This window comes from Lygodium microphyllum, chromosome 13, assembly GCF_053477565.2.
Source record: "Lygodium microphyllum isolate KBCC chromosome 13, Lygodium_microphyllum_v1.1.10, whole genome shotgun sequence".
In the NCBI taxonomy this organism is placed as follows: domain Eukaryota; kingdom Viridiplantae; phylum Streptophyta; class Polypodiopsida; order Schizaeales; family Lygodiaceae; genus Lygodium; species Lygodium microphyllum.
In genome coordinates, this window is record NC_141147.1 from 150807134 (window position 1) to 150823684 (window position 16551).

Genomic DNA, 16551 nt, shown 5'->3' on the forward strand with positions numbered 1-16551 from the left:
CTTTTTGCAAATCGGTTAGGATAGTTTGTATATTTTTGGAGTATGGTGTTTTGTATTATCTAATTATTATTATTATTTTAAAATGAAGTCTTACAAATGAAGTCTTAGTTTTATTATGTCTTGCAATTCATTATCTATTATTATTATTTTTCCTTGTATGTGCAGGTTTAGGATTTGGGCACGGACGGCAGGATGAGTCGCGATTTTACAGATGATGACATTGATGTGATGCTAGCGCGTTTCTCACTGGAGCAGCTAGCATGGGTCAGAGATAGAGCCGATGCACAGCTTTCCCGTTCCACCTCAGCACGATCGGCAGACTCTAGACGGTCCGATGCTTCGGTCTCCAGTAGACGTAGTCGCAGGTCTCGCTTTGCTTCAGAGTCACGTAGTCGAGGAGAAGGTAGCTTCTGTTGTGGGGATACAGATGCAGTCTTTCCCACTCGCACTGCCACCAGGGAGTCGACACCGTCTTTCACTGGCGGTGGCGGGTAGATGTCTACTGTTCCCACTCCTTCATGCACCCCACTGATCACTCCTAGGGCTGACAAGAAGTACACGAAACCCACTCCTCCAGGTATGTATTTTCGCATCCTTTTTCGCAGTAGCACTTATCAATTCAAGTTGTGTTTGACACATTTGTATTAATGTCATGAAAGTACATTTTTGTAAAATCTTGCAGGTTACTCATATCTCATAGATAAGGCCACTGGCCATTTATACATGAATGATGAGGGAAAAGCTGTCATCTCTAGGATGCATGAGTTGTGCCAATAAGTATTTCGGCACAACATTACAGACAAGTGGAAGGAGATCCCAGATGCCAGCAAGGAGTACATAATTGATACATTGTATCGAGAGTTCCCTCAGCCCTCTAGCAATGATAGATTTTCGAGAGGGTGGATGATAATGCGTATGCGTGACTATCAGTCGCATAGGCGGTCTGATGCATGTGAAGCAGTCAAGCAAGGCAAATCGAAGCCGGAGTGGCTGGATACAGAGGACTGGAGTAATCTCCAGGATGAGGCGATATCCACTCCAGACAAGTGGAAGCAGCAGAAGGACGCAGCAAAAGCGCGTTTGGACGCAGGATCGGTGCATCACCTTGGTAGCGGCGGCCACGCAACATTCCTGGTAGATTTCATAAGTACTAATAGGGTAGAGTACTCTAATTTAATGACATCCATGTTGATGTATGTATTTCGAACATGAATCGTAAGTACGTTGTTTTTCAATGTTTGTGTGCCACAGCAAGGTTTTACGAATCGCGACCCGACTGCACTAGAGGTGACAGATGGGGAGAAGCGTGGCTTGAGTGCCCTAATCGAGAAGCTCTATGCTCATGGAGGACTAGTAAGTAGTAATAAATATCATTCCTAATTTGAGAAATCTGTCATTATATGTCAGTTTGTATTTGGTACTCACAATTATATATGTATTTGCTATTGTAGGCTCCCTTCGGTATGCCACTACAGCGAGAGGAGTTTTCTGATGCGGATGAGTCGTAGAGAGCATATTAGGCTACATAGGATTACTTCCCATCTTGTATTATATAAGGCCATATGTAATAGCTAAGTGTATATGATTCGGACTTCTATGTTGTAGCATGACTCCATATACACATCTCCATGTTATTCACCACATATTGATGTACAGGTGTATACATATTTGCTTTGTCACAGTAGCACTTCTCAATTTAAGTTTTGTTATTTTCTTTATCAATGCAGTGCACATTTGTGTTAATTAATGTCATGAAAGTACTTGCTTGCAAAGTCTTGTCATTATTTGGGATCGAATGCCACAATTTTTTTTTTTGTTTGCAATCGTCGGTATTAGCGTCGCAAAATAATTCTGCAATCGTCGAAAATTCCTTTGTAACCGTTGCTATTTTCATCGCTAATTTCGTCGGTAGCGACGCTAATACCGACAAAATTAGCGACAAAAATAGCGAGGCAAATAGCAACCGTCACCATTTTCGTCGCTAATTTCATCGGTATTAGCATCGCTATTTTGTCGGTATTAGCGACGCTAATACCGACGAAATTAGCGACGAAAATAGTGAGGCAAATGGCGACGGTTTTGTAGCGACGCTAATAGTGACGACGGGGATATTTTGCATATATAAAGAAAACGTCGTTATAGCATGTATATGTTGTAGTGAGAAAATACTTGGCTCCTATTGGAATTGAGGTTGTGGCCATCATGCTAGGTCAAGGTGATAAGGATACTCTTGATCATCATGATATTCATGTTTATACTTGAGATGGTCATTGTGTTTCTATTTCAAACTTGCATAGACCTTATAAGCTAATGTTATATATCTTTCTTTTTTCCAAAGGTGATGGTGGGTGGTACATAAAAGATCCTTTTAGTTATGCCAATGTTCCAATGCATGCACATGAATTATTGAATAAGGATTGTGTTACTCAAAAGCAATTTTATGCATTTCTATTTCAAGTGTATGAAGACACTAAAGCAAGAATGTTACGTGGTGGCCCACCATTGTAGCAATTTATTATTGATGCTTATTGTAGCATAAAGCAATGGAGATTGGCTTTTTACTGACAAAATCAATCTATTCTTCATTGAGAAGTTGTTAAAGGCTTGATAGATATGGTTGGAGCAATGGATAATTGATCATCACGATTGATTGGTATCTCTATTGGTAAATGGGTAGCTTTACTGTCTTCATTTACTAGTGGACCAAGGCACATGTATTAACTACATCAAAATGCAATGGCCACAGTACAAAGTAAGGGAAAGACTAATCTTTTTTTAACTATGACATGCAATCTGAAGTGGACTAAGATAATCAATGATTTGTTGCTTGGACAAACTGCTCATGCTTGTCTTGATTTAACTACTCAGTATTTCATTAAAAACCATATGGATATGATGCATGTCTTACTAAATAAAAGAAATAATTAGAAGAATTGTTGGCTATGTTAGTGTGATTGAGTTTCAAAAGCGATGACTACTACATTCCCACACTTTGCTAGTTTTAGAGGATCCTTTCAAGCCTGCTAAAGTGTGCCACTATGACAGATTGGTATGTGATAAATTACCCAATAAAAACAAAATTTTAGATTTATTTGAGATAATCAAGAAACACAATATTAATGGTCCATGTGGTGTAATGAAGTTGAAGAGTCATTTCATGCGTGATGGTTAATGCACTAAAGGATTTCCTCAAAAATTCACTTGCATGACTATAGTTGACAATACTGGCTAGAAGGCAAGATGATGGAAACACAATGATAGTCAAGGATAATGTCATTTATAATTGATGAGTTGTTCTATATAAACCTTATTCGGGTAAAAAATACAGTTTATATATAAATGTGGAGGTATGTTTAACAATGGCAGTTGTTAAATATTTGTGTGTGTGTGCATGCGCGCGCGCACGTGTGTGTGTATGTGATCGTGCAACAAGAAATTCTCAACTGCGGTTGGTTCAGCACCTAATCTTATGAGGGTCCATGAGGTGGATGATACTCAAAGTTACTTGGATGCATTGTATATATCTGTTTCTTAGGCATGTTGGTGAATATTTGATTTTTTGCTACATAATGAGAAGATAGATATACAACGCTTGCAAGTACACTTGACGGGTAAGAATTATGTGATATTTCAAAATATAGACAATATATCACATGTTGTGCAAAATGAAAATATCTAAAAAACTACTCTTACAGAGTGGTTTGAATGCAATTGTGTTCACGCAAATGTGAAGATTGTTCTTTATTAATATTTTCCAATGTTTTGGATATGGAATGCACAAAAGATTTGGACCAAGAGAAAACATGGAAATAGTATTGGTTGAATATACTATGTGGCACCTACTTGTGGTGAGCATTACTATTTGTGAATGCTTTAGACAACATCTCTAGGGTGTACTTCTTTTCAAGATTTATGTATTGTTGACAATGTGGTATATAATACTTTTAAGAAGGCTTGCATTGTAAAAGGAATGCTAGAAAGTGACGACAAGTGGACTTTGTGCTTGGAACAAGCTACATCTATGCAAGAAGCAAGAGCTTAAATTCATACTTTATTTAGTGCAATTTTGGTGTTTTGTGAGCTTGCTCAACCAGGCGGCTTTGGAAAAAGTTTTTGGTACCAATGGTAGATGATATTTTATACAACTTGCAACAAGATCATGGGCACTTATCTCATTATTCTCTACAACAAGATGTGTCTAATAAAGCTTTACATCTCGGAGATTTTCTACGTTAGCATGGTCGTAGATTGTCTAACTTTTTGGGGTTGCCCAATCCTCATACATGAGATGCTCAATTACAAATTAATCCACTTTTATGAGATGAATATAGTATGATATGATGGACCGACAAAGTATTTATATTTCTATGGAGACAATGCTAAGTGCTGGATAGTGAGTTGCCTATTGTGAAGTTATGGATTATATGGATTCCACCTTTGGGGATATATTTTTTTTGGATGATCTCGGTGGCTCTAGGGATATATTCTTTTTGGATGGTCCAGTTGACTCTAGAAAGACTATCCTTTATAAGCGTTTACTTGCTAAATTACAAAGTCATGGACATATATCATTGACAACATCATCATCTCGCATTGGTTGCTTTTGCCAGGTGGTCGTACTGCTCACTCTAGGTTTAAAATACCGCTAGAACTAGATTTTCAATCCACATGTAGTATTTTGGTTCAAAGTGAAATCGCTTAGTTATTGAGAGAATCGAGCCTTGTTTTGTGGGATGAGGCTCCTAGGATGCATTGATATGCCTTTGAGGTAGTCAATAGAACATTATGGGATATTATGAGGTGTTATAAACCACTTGGTGGAAATGCTTGTTTGGGGGGGATTTTAGACAGATCTTACCAATTGTGATCAAGGGCTCCCATAAGGACATTGTCAATGCAACTCTATGCTAGTCTCATTCATGGCAAAATGTTAAGGTGCTTGAACTCTCCTAGAATATGTGTATATGTGAAAAATGGTGGTGTATAGATCATGATTTTAGCAGCTGGATTTAAGGAATAGGGGATGGATTGGGCATTGCACATGGTTGTGATAAGTTATAGGTTTCATCTAGCATAGTGTTGGAAAGACAATCTATTGAAGCCTTAGTTAATTGTATATATCATCGGGTAGTCTCTATTACTGACTTTGGAAATTTTGTTAGAGAGTGTGCCATACTTGCATTATGAAATACATAGGTTGTCTCTTTAACGTAGCAAGAATTGTCGTTGATGGCATGAGAAGTTATGCAATATTATAGCGTAGATTTAATTGCAAAGATGAATGATAACTCATTTTTGTACTCTTTAGAGTACTTGAATACACTAAATCTCAGAGGTAGATTTTCCCCTTATCTTTTATTACTAAATATTAATGCACCTATAATCCTCCTTAGAAAATTAAATCCAAGAAATGGATTGTATAACGCCACATGATTCATATGCAAGGCTTTTATTAGAAAGCTAATAGATGTAGAAATAATAATAGGGACAAATATAGGTGAAAGGGTTTTTATTCCTTGGATCACATTCATTCCCAGCCATTTGCATTTCCCATTTACTATGAAATGAAGGCAATTTTCTATCCGACTGGCATTTGCTATGATAATCAATAAGTCATAAGGCCAAACTTTGTATGTTGTTGGTCTTTATTTAAAAGCACTAGTGTTTACTCGTGGTTGATTATATGTAGCATTTTTAGGGGTGAAATTGTTATCCGATGTGAAAGTCTTGCTAGAAGAAAGTCTAATGACTCCAAATGTCAGCATAAATAATGTGTACTCTTTTTGAAAGTATGTTGATACGAAATACTATTTTTGAAACAAATATTTATCAAAATCCCCTTGAAATCACTTGGCTTGCATATTTTTGAGACTTTTCAATTATATATTAGAAAAATGATTCTTTCATTGTGGATTTCTCTATTTCTTAAGTATTTAATTAACTTTTGTAGATGGCTATTATCCAATGTTCAAGTCCTTGTGTAGTTACTAACCATGCTATTATAGGAAGGTCTTTGGACACAATCATTAAGTGCATGGATTTCAATGCCAATATAGACATAATATTTTCCATGTTTATTGAGATCTCACATGTGGGTTATATTCAATGTTTCATGTTGACATGGATTCCCTTGACTAGAATGATTAGTACAAATGATCTCACAACACAAATAAGATACCCATGGGTTAGAATAAGTATGAAAGTAAAGGTTTTGGTTGCTTTGTCACTATGCATCAAGGCTTCATAGCTCCTATTGGTGGTCTAGGAATATCAGACCAAGTATTTTTATTTTGTGATGTGCATTCAATGTAATGATATTTGTTAGTTTTATACTATCTTTGTTTATTATAATCTAATGGTGTTTATTCTAGATTATGGTTAATTTTGATTATATGTGTAAGAAGAGAAGAGATTGGTTCATCATCTACCATGCCAATGCAAGAGCATATCATAGCTGCACCTCACCATGCTAGGCATGAAGTTCAAAATGTTCCAAATCATTTTGGGAGAAAGAAAAAGCTTCACTTTGATTAGTTGATTCAGTCTTCTTCTTCGTTGACATTGGAGCTCTTTTGCTTTAGTTGGATACATTTTGATCTATATATTATCATTGGTATCCAAAAATTGGCTATATGACTTGATATTATTTTGTCATATTTTTGTGATTAGTGAGGTACATTGTTTGATTCTCATGGGAATAGTAAGTGTGAGGCAAGAAGAGAGAGAGAGAGAGAGAGAGAGAGAGAGAGAGAGAGAGAGAGAGAGAGAGAGAGAGAGAGAGAGAGAGAGAGAGAGAGAGAGAGAGAGAGAGAGAGAGAGAGAGAGAGAGAGAGAGAGAGAGAGAGAGAGAGAGAGAGAGAGAGAGAGAGAGAGAGAGAGAGAGAGAGAGAGAGAGAGAGAGAGAGAGAGAGAGAGAGAGAGAGAGAGGATAAACAAGAAATTGGAATAATAAATGATATAAGGAAATGGCAAGTTTACTCCTTTCATAATGTTTCTTCATGGCAGCTTTGCACAACAAGCTGCCATGAAGGCACATACCATTCCTTACTAGGATAGATGGGAAAAGTGAAATATAATGTGTGGAAAAGATGTGCTTCAATATGTAAAGAAGCTAATTTCCACAACAAGCTTTTAAACAGAAAATACAAGAAATAGACACAAAATGCCAAGAAGCCATAGCCAAGGTGGCTTGGCATGAGATGATATTACCAATGTTGGTTGAGAATCAAATGATGAGTGACTGCAGCAAGGTATGCACCCCAAGCTATGGTGGCCAAGAGTATTCACCCTCTTAGATGGTGGGAGGTTGAGACCTCAAACAAGTAGTGTTTGTAAAATGGCAAAAAGATGCCTCACATGTTACATCTCCACCTTTTATACTTAACCCTAGCCTACTCTAGACTAAAGTGACTTATGCTTTATTACAAGCCATCTCGATCTAAAAGAGCTTTGTCCTCAAAGCTGAAATTATATTGAGTACAAGGATGGAAACAAGTAAGAAGGTAGAGTAGAGGCTGCATAATCCATGATAAACTCCAAAAGCTGATCTTCAATAAATGGTCTTCATAGGATAGGAGTAACTGTCATGAAACAGAGAGCAGGGATAAATAGGGTAGCTGAAGTAAAAATGCCCATAACTTCTGGCTGAAGTGTCCAAATTCAGTGTTTGAGGTGTAGATACGAAATACGTAACCCAAAGCATCAACCTATACCCTCAAACCCATATTTTGATTGCGTCACAGCAATTTAATTCATCACAAAATTTCTATACAGCAAGTTGTCTCTTGTTCCAAGATACATGAAATCATCCCAAAATCAACTCGGATAATAAGGAATCCCCAAAAAATGGTTGTCATCCATCAAAGCACTACTAACCTCACTCGAATAAAATGATAAACCATCATCAAAGCTTTCATAAGTGAGGTATTCTGCATAATATTTATTATCACCTCTAGGATGAAAAGGATGTGATAAATCCTGTCCATAATCCATAGATGCATTCATGTAAATCCCTGGCTCATATGGGAATGAAAAATCACCAGCATTATGGTGAACACCTCCATCATCCAAGGTATCATCCCCATAATCATGAAGAAATCCTGCTGTATCATTATCATAATCAATCGGATGCTGAAAGTCATCATTTACATGAGGTATGAGCTACTGAAAATCATCATGTAATGATTTCATATCCTCAATGCTTGTTTGGTCAATTGAATCTTGTTCGGCCCTTTCATCTTTAGCATTAGATTCATTGTCATATGCATCATCTTGGTTGATTGCATAGTCCTCTTGATCCTCACAGACATATAGATGCTTGTGTTCTTCATTTACATCTGCATCTCTTGGTTCTTCATCTTGGTCACTAAAAACATTTTCTTCTTCTTGTTCTTCTATACATGATTGTTCATCAACTACATGTGTTACATGTATGGCATTTAGAGCAATTTGCCCTTGCTGCCCATTTACATCTTCAGCCTGATTTTTAGCATAGGCATCATCTTCTTGCTGCCCATGACTATCATGTCCTTGCCCCACATATACATCTTCCATTGGGTCTTCCAAATCAAGGGCTGTAGCAAAATGTTTATTCCTACAATAACCCTCATAATGAGGTGACCAATGCACATTACACTTGTAGCATATCAGTTGCCTTTGCATTTCCTTCAGTTGATGAGGAATAAGCTTGCTTCTAATGCCATGAGGAGTATGGAACTCAAAAACAACTGATACATTAATATTCTTTGCCTTGCATACATTACCATGCCCAAGAGTGTTCTTCTCATTGCATTTATAACATAGGCCCTTGGAAGTTATGCTGTCCAAGATACGACTTGACAAGTAGATGCCATGTACACCACTGAAAGAAAATTGACGGACATTTTCCCCATCTATCAAATGATAACCATAACCGTGAGCTTGTTGTCCATGGTTTACTGCATAAGGCTGCACATAAGCATTTTCAATCCTTTGTGGTTGATGATAAAACACTTGTGGCTGAGAAGAAGAAGTATCCATAACATAGTCATACTCATATACTTCTTGTCTATGCATAGGGACCTGAATTTTTGTAGGAGCATTTGATTGCAGCTGCTTCCCACTCATTGGATGAAGGCAAGATTGATTTGAATGGAGGCTTTCCCCAAATGGTTGATCATAAACATGACTATGATTAACATGATCTTGATGTCCAAAAGAATTAGGGTCTGAATTGGCATAATCATCATGGTCATAACCATAAAAAGAATGTTGCTTATAAGAACTATGCCCATACATTCCATCTTATGCTACATATTCATGTCTAATCATGCCACCATAATTGAATCCGTAACAATTCATTGGAGTAGCAACTGATCCCAACATATGCTATCCATAGACAATACTTCTACTTGCATTAAAGTCTCCACGTGCATGAGTTTGATGGTTCCCAATATTGCTACATAAGGTACAAGCACCATGTTGTCCATAAGACCCAAGACATGCATGATTTTCCATGCAACCATCAAAATTTTCATGACCCCTATAGTACATGCTGTCCATAGTGACCTACTCAGCCCAGCTCTGGCCTCACTTGCAGCTATGGAAACTTTCTTCTAATGCTCCAAGCATGAATAAGTGTACCAGCAATTACCCTCAGGGTTGTCAAACTCATGCATGAATCTAGAAATGTTGCACATGCCAAGGACTCCATTGATCACATGGTATCGGACGAGGTCCCTTTAGTGGCATCCTGGTAGGACCTCCAAATTTTTGCCCAAGATCTCGTGAAAATGGAGCTTGAGGCTCACAAATGTGTAGCTCAGTATGCTTTGACATAGATTCAACCTTGTGTTGTTTCTTTTTCTCATCATAATGAAGCAAAAGAGTGTAGTTTATGCCATCCCACCACTCGAAGCGGTTCTAATAATTTGCAATAAAGTTGATCCAATAACCACAAAGATGAAGAAGCCAAGCATAATGGAACTGACAAGGTACTGGCTGCACTCCTTTGGCGGCTCAAGAGGGCAAATAGGAAGAAAGATGTTCTAATACAATGGTTCAAAAAAAAAAAGAACTTGAAAAGGATCCAGAACTTGTTCATGATCGTGAATTGATTACTCCAAAAGAGCTTCAGGCTTTAAAGAAGGTTGGGTATAAAAACATAAATTATAAGCAGTCCAAGAAGCAAATGACACCAGAAAATGACAAAAAAAAAGGCTCTGTTCAAGTTAAAGTATCTTCAGTCAATGGAATCAATTAAGGAGCACATTGAGAAACTGCATACTGAACTACAAACATTGCGAAGAAAACAAAAAGAGGCTGGATTGCTGAGTAATCTTGACTCTATTAAAAAAAAAAGTCAACAAGCCAGATATGAGCAGCATAGCTCATATAGAAGCTGAGCAAGCTGTTGTCCAAAACACACATGTGGAAAATTGAGCTACACTTTTCTGAGAACGCAACTAGCAGAGACAATAAAATACATTGGTAGATCTGCCTTAAAACTCAATCATAGGTCAAGTGTAGAGCACACATTCCCTCCTGACACCTTCCCTTAAAGTTGACTACAATAGCTGCTACTTGCAATGTAGCTTCATGATTCAAGAGTGAAGATCAACTCCAAATGAACAAGTAGTGACTCTATTTTATGATTTCATTGTAGTGAAAGTCATTTTCCATGGAGTAGAAATCAATGCAAAATGTGTTGAGTGGAGCTACAGATCTGTTGCATTGAAGCCTGTCCAATCATATTTTCCCTTCCCCTTGATGTATAGCTACACAAAGATACCCAACTCCACTCCCATCAAGTACCAAGAGGACGAGTTCTCTCCATTTGGTCTCTTTAAACCAAACAAAAGTCCTCTAAAATGCATTTTGTTCAGATGTACTGAGTGATTAATATTGATCCAGCTTTGCTCAGAACTCAATCAAAGGTCATTGTCAGGCCCTCACCCTACTGCAATCCTCAAGAGGCAGTGGCTGATCCACAATCACCATTTACTCCAAAGATAAAGTGGCATGATCTACTCTAATCATTCTCCTGGCAAAAAGAAGATGAAGGGAGAGGCAAAGCTTACCAGAAGAGAAAAACATACGCACCAGAAATGGATCTTGATGGATAGCAATAGCCAGAGCTTATCCTCAATATCTAAAAGCTTCAGGATCTACAAGAGTTCATTCAGTGCCCTGGCAGCAAAGGCAGGCGCAACAGAAATGGATCTTGAGAGGATAAATGAGGAAGCCACTGACAAAGTTGTTGAATCGAGCAGAAATGGATCTTCTTCTACTCAAAATTGTTGCATTGCACCATATGATGTGCCAGATGAACACAATCCTTGACTTCTCCTATGTCATTGCAAATGTGCAATGCTTTAGGACCAGAATCGGTGGATGCTTCTTCCCGCATTGCAGATTGCACAGACTGGTCTAATAATGTAATAAACCAGTCGTGTTAATCCTGAACATGTCTCCAATCCTTTGGAAGATTTGCTGTTGTTGCTTTCGTGAAGTATGCTCATCAACGCTAGTAATAATCTTCGTTAATTTGAGTGGATTAAGGAGTATGACTTTGAAGAAGATGTGGATTCATTTGAGGAGGATTTGGATTTCACCGTTGCATACACCAGCTGGGAATTATTGCATGATTTTGATTTGCAATAAAAAAATCACTTTGTTCTGGGATCTGCTTGAACCTTAGGTGCTACCACAAAGAACAAATCCTTGGTAAAATGAATTTGAGCTTTCGTCAAACTTGTTTGCCTATTGTTGCTCTGAAACTTCAAGGCTTGATGGAGAGGCTTTAGATGACCATTACAAGGAGGTTAGAAGCCCCTGCCCCCCCTGTGAATTTTGACTTGCAAAATGGTGCTCCCTTTGCTTGTTGAGATGCAAGGAATGATGCTTTGTAAGTCATAGAGAGAGATTAGGTCATGAAGAGAAGATCAGGTCAAAGAAACTCCATGGAAGCTTCAGCAATGAGGAGAGAAAGTGAGAAACCCTGGATCTCAAAAGAGAAGCTACTGTAGTTGTCTCGAACTCCAATCCCCTTCTCTTTTGACAAGAAAGGCTCCAAACATGGCTTTAATTTGATGTTGACTTGTTTAAAATAGCAAGAAGACCACTATTCTTTTGCCAAGAACCTCCACAATGTCTTCAATTATAGCCATGGCTAACTATGGAAGTCTTGCCGTTAGACTTGACACAGCGACCAAGATCTATAACCAGATCTTCTATGAAAATGACATTTCCCATGGATCAAAATCCATGCTCTGATACCAATGTAAAGAAGCTAATTTCCACAGCAAGCTTTTAAAATAAAAATACAAGAAATAGACACAAAATGCCAAGAAGCCATAGCCAAGGTGGCTTGGCATGAAACGATATTACCAATATTGGTTGAGAATCAAATGATGAGTGGTTGCAACAAGGTATGCACCCCAAGCTATGGTGGCCAAGAGTATTCACCCTCTTAGATGGTGGGAGATTGAGACCTCAAACAAGTAATGTTTGTAAAATGGCAAAAAGATGCCTCACATGTTACATTTCCACCTTTTATACTTAACCCTAGCCTCCTCTAGACTAAAGTGGCTTATGCTTTATTACGCAATAAATAAATATGGGTTAGTAGTCCAAACACACACACACACACACACACAGAGTGAGCGAAGTTGATGAAAGTGAGATACAATGTGTGGGAGAAGAAGTGAGGGGAGACAATGAGAAAAGTGAAATATAATATATGAGGATGAAGTGAGGGAACCAAAGTTGTTGTGCAATAGGGCAACTTCGCTTCGGTTCACATTATTGCTTCACAAAAGCATAGCTATCGTAAAGCAGCCTAGTGTTTTGTGCACATGAAGTGTGCAAGGAACGGTAGTATATGTTAATCAAACTACACGTGTGTATGACACCTCACCATTGTTTTCCTGTTCCACATAGCTCTATGCAAAATACTTTTAAGAATGAATGAACTCCTTGAGAGGTGATTGTGTTAATCAAACATAACCATAAATAAGGTCAATATCTTTGGCAACACTTTGTTGCTCCTTCTTTGTCCGCTAATGGCCTAATTAACAATAGATCTCATCCTTGTCTTTGTATTACTCTAAATCTTTCTTGAGGTAGTTATTCATGCCTTCTTTCTTTGAAATGAACCTTTCAAAGCAACTACATGGCACAAAAATTATGGTCTTATGTGTCTCATATATTATGGAACTACATATGTAGAAAAGTTACTTGGAGATTAGATTCTTTAATTTTTTTGGATGAGAGAATTTATGGAATAAAAGGGGAATCCACTTCACCTTCATTGTATTATATGTAGTTGAAGTTGATTTCCACTCAACTTATACAACTCCACTAGGAAGACTAATGTCTAAAGAGCACATCATCATCCATATTTATATTTTGTTATTTTTATGGTAAACACTGTAGGGGTATATAGAGAACAACACCCACACCACTTTGAAATCTAAAATAGTTAGTCTAAGACAACCAAAGCCTCCTACGAATTTATTCCTAGAAGTAAACACCATAATGGTATATGGAGAACCATGCCCACAACCCCTTGAAAAATTAAAGCAGTAAGTCCAAGACAAGCAAATCCTCCTATTGATTTCTTGTTAGAAGGCCATGTTAAGATAGCCCTTTAACTACATTAGGGGCTTTTTTAAACATTAAATTTTCATTGATGTCTTCCCATAGTTCTCCTAGTCTTTAATTGGGTAACACCTCCTCAACTCTCATGGAGGCATAATTGGCTAGATGTTGAGCTAGAGTTTGGATGGTTGAGAACGAGGGTTAGAAATGTTTTAGGCTAAGAGATTTGAATGAGAGGAGGGAGTGGGTTAGAGATGTTATGGAAAAACCTTTAATGCACATGTGAGTGAGAAGGAGAACTAGACTCAAGAGAAAGATCTCCCTTATCTATTAGACATATTGAGTGTGTATTTCTTTGCTCAACCAACCTTTTAACATGCCTTCCCAACATTAGTTCTTGTGTTTGCTAAGGTAAACCATCAACCTTGACAAGGTGCTCTTTCTCTCTCTGTTCTTTCACTCTCTTCACTTCTCTCTTCTTTCTCTTCTCTCTCTTATCTTCTCTCATAAGAGAGGAGAAAAAATCTCTCTCAAAAAGAGGGAGAAGAGAACAACGAAGAGAGAAGAGAGAGAAAAGAGATATAAGAGAGGAGAGAGAAGATAGACGAGACCAGAGACATGGAGGTGGGGAGAGAGAGTGTGTGTGTTTTTGAAACTTTTTAATGCCATAAAGGGGGCATCCCCTCCCTCCCCCCTCTCTCCTTTCTCTTCTCTCTCTTTTTTTCTCTCTCTCTTCTCTCCCTCTCTTCACACACACACACACACACACACACACACACACACACACACACACACACACACACACACACACACACACAAAAGGAGGAGATGAAGAAATATTTCATTCACACACTCTCTCCTCTCTCTATTTCTCTCTCCTCCTCCCTCCCTCTCTCTCTATACTTGTCTCTTTCTTCACACACACACACACACACACACACACACACACACACACACACATGAAGGGGATGCAATGGGAGTGGAGAAGGAGAAGAGGAAGATGTGGGAGAGAAGAGCACACACAATGTAGGTGCTGTCCAACTGAACTGACAGCCTCATTGCACTATCATATTATATGTGAATAAAGAATGGGTGGTCACATTGTACATGGGCATGGCCCAGAGGCCTTTTACCCCAACAACCTCCCACTAAAAGGCCAATGTGACTGGGGAGTGAAAACAAAAAAAAGAAAAAAAAGATAAGGTGAGGAATCATGACATCTCACCCAATGCCCAATCGAAAAGTGAGCTGTGCAAGAAGTGTCGGGAACCTCTGCAGAAGAAGAGTCAAGCATCCTTGAGTCCATGATATCCAGGAGATAAGCAATCCTGCAGCTCCATACAATGGAGCAATCCAAGAATGCTTCTCATGAAGTAAGCACAACTCATCAGTGCACGACTATTAAGCAACAGAGTCGCACATAACATCACCATAGTGCATACAAGACAATGGAGAGCATTCAAACTCTCTAGAGTTAATCATTGAAAGAGAGCCAACATCCCGAACACTTGTCCAACGGGGTTTCAAGACTACATGTGGCCTCAGCGAAGCAGAAGACTAACATACGAGTGGCTGTCCAGCTTGCAAAACTATAAGAAAACAGCTCTCATGAGCCTGCAAGGGGTCTAGCAACTGACCATCAACATCCTGACCTTGACTACTATGCATAGCTATGTCATCTGGGCCAATAAAGTGCCTCATTTTCAACATAAACAACTTGCTGTAATGGCACTATAGCTGTTGTAAAATCAACCATAAAGCGTACTGAATGCTCATTAAGAGGCCTGAGAGAGGTTTTTGTGTCTCATAGAAGACAATATGATGGCTATGTATGACTTGCTGAGCATCCAAATCCCATAATCTATAGGCCTTAAAGTCACCATCTCCATAACCAAGGAGATTACATCTACGTGACATAGGCTCACGTGGCATATGTACAGATGCCTGGCAGCCAAACATCCTCAAGTAATCATAGGAGGACTGCATTCCACTCCATGCCTCATGGGGTGTAATACGATCCAAGGTCAAGCATGGCTTCCTGTTAACCAAATAGACTACTGTCATAAGGGCCTTAGCCCAAAATCCATAAGACAACCCAGCTTGGTAAGCATAGAAGCAACCTTTGCCTATAAGATCAGGCACATGCCATGAGCAATCCTATAATACAGTGGGCATAAGAAATCAATGCCATACTGCTGACAAGAGGTTCGAAAGCCAGGAGAGAGACCATGGCTCTCATAATCCATCTGCAAGCACCTAGGCCTGCTCAGCAGAATCCATAAATCTGTCAAGCATAACTGCAACATCCTCATTCTGCACCAAGGGAAAAGCCCAAACACGGTGGGTAGCATGATCAACAAAGGTCACAAAGTATGACGCTCCACCAAGTGATTGGGAAGGCATAGGTCCATATACTACACACTGGACAATATCTAGAGGAGTATGCCTCGTACGATTGCCATAAGCCAAGGGGGCTCTGTAAGGACCAAGAGTACAATTAGGGCAAGAATCAAGATCTCTAAGTGACATAGGAGGCAACAATGAGTTGAGTCTAAATGAGATAAGATCTCCATCTCTCTGTGGTGCATATGGCGTAGGCGATAATGCCATAACAATGCATGTGGTATCTAGATAACTGCAACCATAGAATCTCCCACATGAGAGACATGCACTGGGTAATGAGAACCAACTCTAGAACCTCTGGCCAAAACCAAGCAACGATGATAGATCTTCCATGACCTATCCTGAAGAGAAACAGGGTAACCTGCATCATGCAACTGACTGACTGAAATCAAGCTCTTACTGAGCATGGAAACATGTAAAACATCCCTAAGCATAAGAGAAGTCCCATTATACAAAGCTAGGTGTATGTCCCCTATACCAAGAATAGCATAAGTCTGCTCAAGGCCCAAAGAAATGCATCCATCAAACTCCCTAAAGTAGAGAACCATGCTCTATGTGGAGTAACATGGC